Here is a 14,080-nt window from a genome sequence, read left to right on the forward strand (position 1 = left end):
CACATACATTATGGAAATGGTGCAAGTCCATTTTTTATTGTTTCGAGAATATTAATGATCGACATATTAGTCGATTCAAAAAGATAAATTAATTATGTCAAGTCTAGCAATGTTTTTACTAATTTATCAATATGTAATTTAATTGTATAAACTTCTTTTAAGCAAATTTAACTGAAATAATATATATATTTACGGGCTGTAAATGGACTTACACCATTTTCATGATCAGTCAATTGTAAAAAATCGTTTAGTTTCAATTATGAGAAATTAAATTGCACTTCAAATATATTTTGCATATGTCTATGAAAATTGGACTCACATCACTTTCATAATCAATCTACGCAAAAAAAAAAAGCTACGCAATTTCTTTTATCGGTGAATTTTAAATTGAACAAAGTATTGACATTTTTAATATATAATAATCATAAATAAAAAGTTTACACTAAATTAATCACGAATTATGTGATCTCGTTAAGAAAAGAAAAAAAAGAAAAAAAAAAGAGAGAGAGAGAGAGAGAGAGAGAGAGAGGAATAAGCTTACATCACCTTCAAAATAAACGTTTCCATATATCTCGACAATGATCTCAGACAAGTTTTTAAATGATAAGTATTACATGGCGTGTAATACGAAAGAAATTATGTACCAATCGCGTGCAAATTATAATGAGTATAATCCTTAAGAGAAAAATCCTGAGAATAAGTTATATCCTCGCGATAATTTCAGTTTTATCCTGAAATAAATAATACACGTATATACATACATATATACGTACGCGAACGTACGTATATACACATAACGTTTTACTTTTACTTTGCGTTTGTTACACGTTTGTCACGTATAAAAAATATATCATGGAATAAAAGATCTTTTTTTTTTCCAGAATTATTAGGGCGAACGAGAAAAGAACGAATAGAACGGAGCTCTCTTCTTCCCTTCCACCAAATTCCGGATTGAAACCGTTTTCCTAACGGTGCAGGAATAATAAAGAGTAGCGAAGCTAAATGTTTTCACATCAGGGAGAAAGGTAAGTACGTGCTCGTCATGAATATGTAAATCTCTCAACAAATTTCCCCCTGACCGTTCCCCCTTCCCCTACCACCGTTCGTTCATTCAACCTTTCGTTCTCGTGCAACCGCGAAACAACCTTTTTTTCGTTCGTCTAATTAACTTCTCGTGAAAGTAAGATCAGCAATTTCGCGAGACCCCAAACCTTTCACTCATTCCATCCTAACTCTTACCCTTCATCGTTTTACGAGATATACCTTTGCAAGTACGCTTACCGGCTCGTTTGAAAAATGAATTCCTAATAACATCCATCGATTTTATACCCTACGAGATCTTTAGTGGAAAAAGAAATGTATTGGAATCGTTTAAATATCGATTTAAAATTCACGAAACGATTGAAAATCGTTAAAGTAACGAGCTAACACACGTACATATATAATAGAAGCAAATAAAACGGTATATGTATATGTACGATCGAGATAAAGAATCGAATGTATCGATCATGAGACGATTCTATGATTTTTGTATTTTGCGACTGGGATTTATAAGCTTTCTTTTACTTCCTCGCTCTCTCTCTCTCTCTCTCTCTCTCTTTTGTATCTCTTTCGCTCTCTTTCATGAAACGTCCATTCGTCCAACGTAAATTTCGCTGGAGTTAATTACGGACGAGATTTCAGAAACGAATTCGCTGCGTTTAATCCCTTAACCGATTAAAAATTTCATACGATCGTGCGACAGATCGATGGATGCCATTTAAACGAATTATCCCGTCGATCGACTCTCTCTCTCTCTCTCTCTCTCTCATTGTAACCAAGTGTCCAAGTTTTAACCTTCCTCTCGATTATCTATATACGAAATTATTATTGATAATATATAAAAAAGTATTTCGAATTAACAAAGAAACGTTTCATACGTGATCTACGTGAATAGATCGTTTCACTTTTTACGTATCTCAACATCGAAAGTGATACGAAGATGACGATTTAATTAATCGTCAATTATCGTTAAAAGTCAATAAAAATCGTGAACATGGAAACTAAATTCTGAAACTTCGGTTATCGGCTAGTAAAGATTTATCGATCATTTCGTAAACTATGATATTAAAAACAAAAAAAGGACATCGCGCTCGTCCTTTTATCTTCTCCGTATTCTTTTCTTTTTTTTGCTTTTTCTTTTTTTTCTGAAATTTTCTTTTCTATCCTCTCCTCATTATCGTCCTCTTCCCTCAGCTCAATCTCCCATCTTATACTACTTCCAACAAAGTCTCGGCTTCATGCCGTAATTGCGTTAAAGTGTCAACGACATGAAAGATTCGCTTAATTTCGAGGCAATGAGAGACACGAGCTAGCGTCGATTACATTACCCTTACGAAAATTCTCCTTCCTGTCCATTTTCTCCCTCGCAATTTATTTTCATTTGTATTTTTTCATTCATATTTTGTCGAACATAAAAATCCAAAACGCAAAAGGAATATTACACGAACGAGATATACATACATACATACATACATACATACATACATACATACATACATACATACATACATACATACGTACGTACATATATATATATATATATATATATATATATATATATCACTATAGCTATAACATTCTCTGCGTTGTTTCGCACTTCCCTTCACTAACACATGTTCACGCATTCTCTGTTTCTCTGTCTCCTCCTTTATCCTCGTATTTCGTACTGCCCTCGGGATGCTAGACCACCAGGATATTGTTTTTAGGGTGTTGTCCGAACATCAATTGGGAGTAAACTTGCGAGGGCATGAACCTTCACATTTTTTAGCACCATCCTTTTCTTTCTTTTTTCATTTCTCTCACCTCGTATCTTCTCCAACATTATTTCTCTCTCTATCCCTCTTTCTCTTTCTCTATATCTTCATCTCTCTCTCTCTCTCTCTCTCTCTCTCTCTCTCTGTATATATATATTTTTATATCTCTAATACTCTCTTTTTTTCTCTATCTCTTTCTCTCTTTCTCTATATTTTTATATCTCTATCACTCTCTCTCTCTTTCTCTCTCTTTCTATCTCTTTCTCTTTTATCTTTCTCTATATCTCTATCTCTCTCTTTCTTTTACTTTATCTCATTGGCACTTTCACTCTTGGTCTTCCTGCATTTTTCTTTTTTTTTTTTCTTTTTCTACCTGTGGTATTTTTTTTCTCTCGTTGGTCCTTTTTATAGAAAAGCTAAATTTTCCCAGAGTGCGTGAGGTGAAAGGATATCAGGGTAGTTTCGAACGACCTCTGAACGACCTCGGAATTACGCGTCCTCGAAAACGCGCGAATGGCCGAAGCTTTCGGCAATATCTCAAGTTTCGCGAGAAGTAAATCGAGGTAAATCCCCGATTCTCTCTTTCTTTCCTTCTCTCTCTTTCTCTCTCTTTCTTTTTACCTTTTCTCTCCATTCTTTATCTTTTTTATGGTTCGGTCATCGATACGTTTGAAAGTGTTGAATCCTTTGCTTCGTGCTCGTAGAATAAAAATAAGTCTTAAAAAAAGTAGCAGTCGATCGATCGAAAGCGACGTTAATAAATGTAATTATATCGGTACGTCCTCAATCGAAGATCAATATTCGATCGCGAAATTAACAGAAGATCGACATAAAATCGGATTTATATCAATCAATCTCTTTTATCACCGAAGCTTTCATTTCGATTTCGTCACGATTATCAAAACTCGATGTCGATCCAATTAATCGGGAAAGGACTTCTCTCTGTGGATTTAAAAAAGGAAAAAAAAAGAAGAAAAGAGATTGAAGAGAAAAAGAAACAAGAAGAAAAAAGAAAAATATCGAGCGATCGATCAAGAGATTATTAAAAATATAGAATGAAGTATAAGGGCAAAGTAGTTAGTTGATAACGTTTGCGATAGTCAACGAGGAAATCATCTTTTGAGAATTGTTCGAGTTCGAAGTTAAAGAGAAAGAAAAAGAGAGAACTAAGAGAGGATCCTACCGGAAATGATGCGTAGGATGTCGAGGAGAAGAGAAGAAAGGATCTTCCTCCTGCTGGGAACAAAACACGACGGAGATTTATTAAACGAGTCCTCCAACGTGAAAGAGAGAAAAAGAGAAAGAGAGGTATACATATATATATAGAAAAAGAGAAAGAGAGAAAGATGAACAGAGAAGACAACGAGGGTAGATACTAGAATAAACAATAAATTCAGGTTTAAGAAAACATAGGGAGAGAAAGGACGAAGATGAGAGTAGGAGGGTTTGGTCCAAGGAGTCTCGTCGGATGTAATTTCGAGACGCATAGTACCCAAGGATGGATCCAAAGCGGACGACTGTAACCGGCACACACCGCAGCATCCAACCTTAATCCTAACGTGCTTAAGGTGATTTGTGACGGCAGAACGAAGGCCTTAAAGAGTCTCTCGTTATCTGACCGCACTGTGAGCGCACTGAATCACCGATGAATCGCGAAAGGAAAATCACTAGGTAGAAAATCGAAGATTTCCTCTTGACTCGAGCTTTCCGTTTTTTATTTCTTCTTTTCGACAAATTTTCTTTTGGTAATTACAGAGTAAATTCAGAAAGTGATGGAATGGTTTAATCTTTTTTTGTGGATAATAAATGAATCGTTGTTTATTTTTAAATTGCTGATTATTTTGTTTTCAGTTTGAGTCGTTCGTTCGCTTAACGCGTTCTTCTTAATTTCTTTTTCTGTTTCTCTTTAATCCTATCTCCTTTTTCCATTTTCTTTCACGAAGGTAGGAAACTTTTAGCGAAAGTATGACGCACGACTTCCGTGACAAATCTCGAAATATTAATACCGATGAATAATTGCAGGACCCTCGTTGACTCCTCGTACTATGAATTTCCGTTTGTAAATTTTTAATTAGAGAAAGGAAATTTAGTCGACCGATAAAAAGGGGTAACTCGTATCTCTTTCTTTTGCCGTTTCTCGTTCTCCTTAAGTAAATACAACGATTTACTACTTCAAAAAACTCTTTCTATTATTCCGAAACGAGTTTTACTCAATCGCATAAAATTATATAACTGCAAAACAAGTTTCTTTTACTTCTACGATTATAATCATAACGACGAAACAAACTAGAAAAATATATTAGATTCTACGCTTTGTTCCATTTCGGAATTACACGTTGTACTTACTTTCGAACGATATCTTTTTTTCATTCCCTTCTGCCCAAGTTTTTTTTCTTTATTTCAAAGTTATCCTATAGTTCAAACAGTCGTAGAAACTTTTCACCACTACCCATCCTATCATATCTATCGCATTTAGAGTCCAACTTCTTTTCCTTTTATTTTGTCGTTGCAATGGAACGCATAGATATACAAACATCTATGGAATAGTACGTATCCTATCTCCGTACATATGTACATATGTCGAGAGAAAGAAAACTTTCAACTTCGACGAGCGTCTCTTCTTATCCCCTAAACTTCGTTAAGAAACCACCCTCGAGCAACACGCACGATGGAAGCTTAAGAGACGTTTTTCTTAACGAAACAAGAAGAAGAAGAAGAAGAACGAGAAGAAGAAGAAGAAAGAAAGGAAATCTGTAAAACGACGAAGAAACTTTGAAGGATAGATCGAAGCGATCGAAGGGTGAGTGTATTTAACGAACGATGCATGAAATTCGTCTCGATAGTTCGATAACGCTCGGTGAAAAGTCCACGCTCGTTGATAACACTAGCGATGGAATAGGGTGGTCAGGTGTGTATGTAGGCAAGAGGTGCTGGACGCAGGAGGGTGACTGGTCAGAGGGCGTAACACGGGTTACGCCAGGCTATACATTACGAGCTTTAGTAGGGTTTAGCCGTCGCTGTATACCGTGTCGCGGTCACCATTTCGAACCGCCTATACACACGCATGTATTCAAAGAGATAGGCTGACGCTTATGTATGTATATATGTAATGTATGTATGTATGTAGCACGTACTCTCGCTTTACGTTGATTCGTTAACGTGAGTGTGTATCGATGCAAGCGAGTGTGATTCGTGCCACCGTAGAACGTGCGCTTCGGATAGAGAGTTAGAGAGAGAGAGAGAGAGAGAGAAAGAGGGTAGCTCGTATTCGTAACGTAGATATACGTACGTCCGTGCACGCTGCTCGTAACGAACCGTAGCGTGACTTAGAATATATATGTGTATGTACAGGTTGTATCGACGCCAGTATAAGCCGGGCTTTGGCCGGTAGCTTGTAGTCTAACTTACTCTCCGTTTCGAGACCCTCTCTCTATCTCTGTCACTCCGCTTCTCTTACTCTCCTGGTGTGACATCCGACCTCAGCCAGTCGAGATGATAACGTCTATCAGTCGTATCAAACCATACAGGAATACAGTAGAATGGAGACAGTGAAATTACTAAGACGTTCTCTTCCGAGATAGACGAATTAATTTGTCACGAAATTAAATGAGATTTTATTCATTTTCCTAACGGACTTCTAATTTGATTCAATTTTACATGATAATGATTCGAACGGGTTCCGTTAATAGAGAGAATTTGCTTTAAACACGGATCAAAACAAGGTAATGGCTGGCTGTATTTTCATTTCTCTTTTCTTCGTTATTGAGATTTATCTTTATAAAGATCGATGAAAACAATGTCAAACGGTATCGATGCATTTCTAAGTACGATTCGTTTAACAGTTTGAGAATAGTTCTGCGAAAGTGTAACGCTTCAAATAAGCAGTTGGAAAATACGTTGTTCTCTCTCTCTCTCTCTCTTTCTCTCTCTATCTTTTTTTTCTTCTTCTCTTTCCTTGCTTTCTCTCTTTCTACGAATGCATCGATAAAACTTTGAGAAACGATCAAGTCGAACTCTTTCTCTATCTCATTTCTCCCTCCCTCTCTCTCTCTCTGTTTCTTTTTTTTTTCTTTTCCTCTTCCAGCCTCTTTTTTCTCCTTATTCTCGTGGCGGAAAGTAAAGTTAATGCCCAACAGTTAAGAAACTTTTCTCTTCTCGCGCAGTTAACTTCCGTGACAATTTGATGCAACACATTTATCGAACGGCGGGTGGAAAGAAAGTTACGATACTTTATAAGTTATTGTGCCGAGGAAAAGTCTCTTCTTCCTTTTCTTAGCTGATACACGCCTGATGTGTTTTCTTTGTCGCACGAAATTCTCTTTTGTGAATCGTGTAAGTACTTACTTATTCTACAGTAAAAGGCGCTTTGTGATTTGCGAAACGAGCCTTTATATGTTCTCTTGTAACGATACACTGTAACATGTCTTTTCTTCCTAACACACACGCAAAGAGAGAAATATATATATATATATTAAAATATGTATACGTACGCGTAGAGATATTTAAAGATATTTAAGCGGATGAAAATTCAAAATGATTATACTCCCTTTCCTCGAGAACTTCCTCAAACTTTCAAATGCATTTTCTAATTCCAATATTACCATTCCATAGCAATAATAACGAACAAATCGTATCTAAAATTATAATAAACGAAACAACGAGTTGCCTTTTCCCGAACATCCTATTCGTTTCTCCCATCAAATTACAAAAGTGTTCCCCTTAAAATTGTAACTTTGGTTTATATATAACTTACAATGTATAACACAGTACGTACGACTATAGTCGTTCACGTTTCAAGCTTCGTTTAGTCAAGCTCTCTTTGTAGTCTACTGCTAGATCAAGAAAGGACGAGTAGAATCTAAAGAGAAGAGAATAACGATAGTAGTATTAGAGGAAGAAGCGAAAGAAGAAGAAGAGGAAGAAGAAAAGCAGAAGAAGATGAAGAAGAAGAAGAAGAAGAAGAAGAAGAAGGGGAACGTAAATGCATCTCACCTCTTGCACGTATATAAGTTAACGTAGCAGTAGCAATACCAACGCGTCTTTCTCGTCCGACAGGTGCTACTTTTCGCGCTTTTAACAAATTAAAGCCGCGAGACAAAGAGGGACGCTTTCCGCAGTGAAAACAGCCGTGGGGATATAAAGGGAGAAAGAACGTCATATATATATATATATATATATATATATATATATATATATATATATAAAAGAGAGAGAGAGAACGAGAACGACATAGAAGAGAAAGAAGAAAGAAATAGAAGAAGGTAGAATCAAGGAGGAGTGATAAAAAAAAAAAAACCGTGCAGAGAGAATCGGATGCTGCGCAGCATTCGAGATCGAGAAGGATGAAAATAAAGAGGAAAACTGAGACGTCAGGCCATTCTCTTTCTCGCTTCCACGCTTCCACAGAACCACTTCGCTATTATACTGATTACATTTTCAAATGCGCCTACCCTTCTTCTTTTCTCTCAAACCCCTTTCTTCTTCTTCTTCTTCTTCTTCTTGTTCTTCTTCTTCTCTCTCTCTCTCTCTGTCTCTCTCTCTTTCTTTCTCTTTCTCTTTATCTCTCTATATCTTTCCCTCTTTTTCTCTCTTTCCATTTTTCTCTAGTCGTCCACTCTTAAAGTCTATGATTCTTCAACCTTCTTCTTTTTCTCCTTCTTCTTCTTGTTTTCTTTTTTTCTTTTCATAGATCCAGCATTTTAGGCATAGCTTCGCATAACTGTGGATTTTATGACACTTCTCGTATTTCCTTCATATTCTTTTCGATTCCAAGTTTTCAGAAAGCTTCTTTTCGTTCTCTCTCTCTCTCTCTCTCTCTTTTTCTAATTTTTTTTTTTTTAGTTTATCTATGCACTTTCGTTTTCAAATATTTAAATGTATACAAATACGAGTAAGAAGTATATAATCATAGTGTAGAATACTTTTCCTTGCCATTTTATTTTTCTTTCTTTTTTATTTATCTATTTATCTTTATTTTGTTACTCCATTTATCTTTATTTATCTATCGACTATATTTTCATTTATTATTCGAAAATTATTATTCGACGTTGCGAAGGATTAAAAACAAAGAGGAGAGAAACAGAGTCTGTAAAATCTGTTACATCGACGCTTCGTATTTTCGCAATTTATCGTAGCCCGGAAATCAAAAGGAAAAAAAAAAGAGAGAGAGAGAAAAAGGAAAATTGCAACTTTGAGAGCAAAAAAAAAATGGTTAATCGATCGTTTCTCGTTCTCTTCCTTTTTTCTTTCCTTTTTTTTCTTTCTTCTAATATTCTAAATGATTTTGATGCTTTTGATTCTGATTGACTTTGATGATTCTTTTTTTCTTTAAAAATACGTCGAAATATTCTAATTTCGATTTATTACGATCTTTCGAACGATCAACGTTGTTTACGACGAAAGTGTTGTTTACATTATATAGGATAATAACAGAGAGATGATAAACAAGTTTTAATAATTAATAAAATACAAATATATAAGTGTGTCATTCGATCAAAAGTTTCTCGCTTCCCTTTCATTTTCCTTACATCGATCGTCTCTTTTTAAGGGCTTTCAATGATGCAACAAAAGGGAGCTGAGACCCGTTGCACGCGACACGGCACGTGTGACTCGTTCGTTCACACGAATATGTACGTACATACATAGAGAATGCAGAATTTAAATGGGAACACTTAAATGGCTTGATTACTTATTGGCATACAATAGTATATTTTACAAAAAGAAAATTTACATTAATTTAAACACGTGAAAAGAAACGATGTAAATATATCTAATAACAAATCAAAATTATCTTTCTGACATCATTTACTACTTCGTTTATATTATAAATAATAAAAAATAATCGAACATTTCCATTGAAATAGTTTATCCTTTATACCTAACTACGTTCATACATACTTATCAATTATTCGTTAATTCTTATCAATTGTTCCTCGGTTAATCGATATCAAGAACGTCGATACGTAATTAATGCTTAACGAGCAAATCGTTTCAGACAATTATAACAATGGAAGTAAAATTAGTTTCATAGACGAGATTATATCAGTTATGAACGTAAGCTATATACAATATATATATATATATATATATATATATATATATATATATACATATATACATATATACATACATCATACATACATACATACATACATACATACATACATACATACATACATATATATATATATATATATATATATATATATATATATATATATATGGTATGCTAGCAATTTCGAGATCTGAACCGCAAAAGACACGATTTCGTTTGGTATTATAAACGTTTCGCGATTCGGGTTAGTAGTCCGTGTGCAAAGCTGATCGATCGACCGGAACTTCCCGCATTCGGGATAAATCCGTATTCTATAATATTTCGAGCGTGTTGTGCGATGGCGCGCGTATACATACATACATAGATAGTAGTAGCAAAGTATTCAACTGATAAGTTCGATCGATAACAAACGAACGGACGAACAACGGATGATTTAATTATTTTTATCATTCGCTTCGGACCACTTCGAATGTCGCTATCATGAATATAACTATTATTCATTCGAATTCGAGAATTATTTGTCGAAACGGAAGATCGGAGTAAATAGACACATATTCTTCGATTAATTTACGTCTCCTTCTCTCTCTCTCTCTCTTTCTTTTTCTATCTTTTTTCTTTTTCTTTCAACTTTGAGATTCATTGACGAACCACGTACTACAAAGGGGTCTTTGTAAGGTAGAGGAGTACGCGATGCAATAACCGCGATAAAACCAATTTTAATTTTCGTACTCGTGCGTGCACACAGACACACACATATATATATATATATACAAACACACACAAATATATACGTTCAATAGCAACGATAGTAAAAGGAGGAAGAAACATGTTCCTATTACTCATAATCACGAAGAGATATTCAATCACGCAATACTTGTACGTTGCATCTATAAATATTATGTACGATGAGAGTAGAGAACTCTCTCCTAAGGAATAATACGGGCCTGTTCACACTTTGCTTGGTGATTCATTCGACGTGAATCGAATAATATACGTATCTTTCGTTTGAAGAAGACGATTGCCGTTTCTATCCACGCGATTCCAACTTATTCGAAAGTATAATTCGCGTATCTATGTAACTACTTTCGTTTAACATTCCTTCTTCATCGTTAGAACTCTAAGAACATGGAGAATAAAATTAGCGATGGAAAGACAATCAATCGGTGGTACGATGTACACGCGTCGAACGCATACGAACAATCTTCGTGCATGCCGATCGTATCAACGTTGGCGGTGTGGTTCGGTCGTCGACCGAGCAAGAAGAGGAGTTAAGTATTTTTAATAGGCGGCTCGAGGCAAAAGGAGGAACGTTACCACTCTCGTATTCACCGAACCGTTCTCCATCAACTGCAATTGATTGCCTCTCTACCGAGAAGCTAATCGCTGCCATTTGTCGTCGTCGGTTTCGAGACTTCGAGAGACGTCTCCAAGGAGGAATAGATTTCAATCGTCTTAGAGTCTATCTTATCGGATCGCTCGCGAATTCTCTACAATTTTCTTTTTCTTCCTTTCTTTTTCTATTTTCTATTTTCTATTTCGTTCCTCGTTGTCGTCGTTGTTGTCGTCGTTGTCGTTGTCGTTTTAATTTTAGTTCTACGAGCTAAAGCAAGCTCGCGAGAGTACAAAGGCAAGGAATCGAAAGTGCATTTAACGAAGACGAATCGAACGACGTTATATCGCGAGTAAAGTCCAAGAGAATAAGTCGACTTTAACTACACGTGAGTTTCTCTACTCCATTACTAATTTTAAACGCGCCTTTACGCCTTCAACGCGTTTCAGAGAGACTCTATTCATTCGTAGAAAATATATCCCTTTAAAGTATTCTACTGCGAGGGAGAAAGAAATAAATCATGCGACGGCGCCAATGCTTTTAGCCGATAATAATGACGACCCTACGAAAATCGAGTTCTACTTTATTATTCGCACTTGGAACACGCTCGATACGTTATTACGAAGTTAATCGCGTTTCGACCTACATATCGCGCTCATTGCATATTCTCTTTCTCTCTCTTTCTCTCTATCTATCTATCTATCTATCTATCTATCTCTCTCTCTCTTTCTCTCTTTCTCTCTTTTTCTCTTCATCATTTTTACCTCGCTAAATTAAAATAATATATTCCAGAGCAGTGTAAAACAGCGACGGGATGACCTTTTAGCCGCTGTAATTAACGAGGGGAAAGTAATTTTAGGAAAGGGCCGGCCATTTTTGTTGAGAAGAGAGCGATCGAGCGACTCTTTTATAAATGAAAAGTATGAAAAAAATTCTGTCGTAGATTAACTTAATTTATCGTAACTTTACATGTCGAATCTGATTTAAACGAGATAGATCATAATTTTTTCAATGTGTCTATTTTTAAGAAAAATTACGATGCATCAAATGATCGATCCGTTAGATGTATCAATATTAAGAAATTAACGAAAAAAGATCTTTTCTTTTTTTTTTTTTTTGGAACCAACACCGAAAATAACGTAAATGGTTAAGGTATAAAACTAATAATGCATATGACTAAATCGAATCTCATAAAAATGTCGATTCTATGACCGCAACGGAAGAGCTGTGTCGCTACATTGGTGACTGCAATTTCGTCGCGCCACGACACGTTGTCCATTACGACTTTCAAGGGAAAATGAGAGTTTATGGGTAATTCTCCCCACTCTCTTTATCCTTCTCTCTCTCTCTCTCTCTCTCTCTCTCTCTCTCTCTCTCTTACACAGACCAATGATGGTACCATTCGCGTACGTGACAGTGGCTCTTAATGCCGATGAATCTCTCTCGAAAGCCGACACACCCTGAAGCGTACGTTCTGTACCAACACAAACTTATATATATATATATATATATGTATGTATGTATAGATCTATATATGTATATGTATAGTATATAAGTATATCGTATTATTACCTACACCATGTCAACGAACTTCGCCTTTCTCCTTTTGCGTCCCAAGAGAGAAGAGCACGTGTCATTATTTTCGCGCAACTATTTTCGTAAGGTCGCAGAACTGCGAGGACACGTGCGACACGTCGACATTCGAGAAACGTGCCACTATTGCTATGTTTTTTCTTTTTTTTTTCTTCTTCCTTTGCTCCCCCGCAAAGGAAAAGTGAAAAAAATATCCGAACTTTTTTCGTTTGTTTCCTTTAAAATGATCCAAAAATAACGATCTCCAGGTCAGATCCCTCTTATTTTGCTTTCGGATTCTAAATTAAAAGCGTTAACGAGGGAAACATAAAAGTGTTAGTTATTGTTTCTTGATTCGAACGTATTCCTTTTTCGGTTTTGTTTCTTCTTCTTTTTTTATCTTTTTTGTTTTCTTCGCCATCGTAGTATTTTCAGTTTTGTGAATTTATGTATGAGAGAGAGAGAGAGAGAGAGAGAAGAGAAGGAGAGAGAACATTGTTTATTTTGAAGAACCGACCATAGATTTCCAGGCATTAATTAACGCCCGATACGTTATCGTTTCGCGAATTCAATCGGGCTGAAAACGTTTGTTTCACGATTAAATTGAAATTCCAAAACCGAGGCCACGTCATGCAGTACGTGTGTGCTTTCACGAATCTCGAAAGAAATTAAAGCACGAGATACGACAGATGAAGTTATGGCAACGAAGCGTGAAGTATCGATAGCGACTGTCGAAGAACAAAAAAAAAAAAAGAAAGAAAGAAAGGAAAAAATAAAAATAGAAATAGATCGAAGAAGAGAATAGGGTTAATTCTAGAAATAATTAAAATTCCAAAAGGAAAAGTTCCGATCAATGGTTCCTTTGACCTCGTTTCAATATCGTCGTATAATTATCGCGTGAGAGAATAACTTCGAGGAGTATTCGTTCGTGCGAAAGGAAAGAAAAGCTTAAGAAGAATGAAAGAGGAATGAATTAGAAGGAATTTTCGCAATTGATACAAATGTTAGAAAGAAATATGAAAAAAGAAAAGGAGCAATAAAAAAAGAGAACAGCAGAGAATAACGTTTCTCGATTTACGCGTTCGCGAATCGATGGGGGATGTGAACTGGTCAACGAAAGGAAAAAAAAAAAGGAAAAGAAAATAAAAATAAAAAAATATATATATAAAAGAGCTCAACGAGTTGTACGTGACTTTCCGTTGAAATTCTCCCATACGAATAAAACATCTCGCGCCGTAAAATCAGACCGAACATAGGCTACCAGTCGACACAACTTGACCATTCAATGAAAAACGTGTCTCGATCGCATGACATCAGAATTCAAAATCG

General features: G+C 35.7%; 1 protein-coding gene across 12 annotated transcripts in view; it reads right to left on the bottom strand.

The window, feature by feature from the left end:
• Positions 1-14,080, bottom strand: part of LOC127062385 (teneurin-m) — a 682,969-nt gene that overhangs the window by 247,033 nt on the left and 421,856 nt on the right. The window lies entirely within an intron of this gene.

This window comes from Vespula vulgaris, chromosome 3 (genome assembly GCF_905475345.1).
Source record: "Vespula vulgaris chromosome 3, iyVesVulg1.1, whole genome shotgun sequence".
NCBI lineage: Eukaryota > Metazoa > Arthropoda > Insecta > Hymenoptera > Vespidae > Vespula > Vespula vulgaris.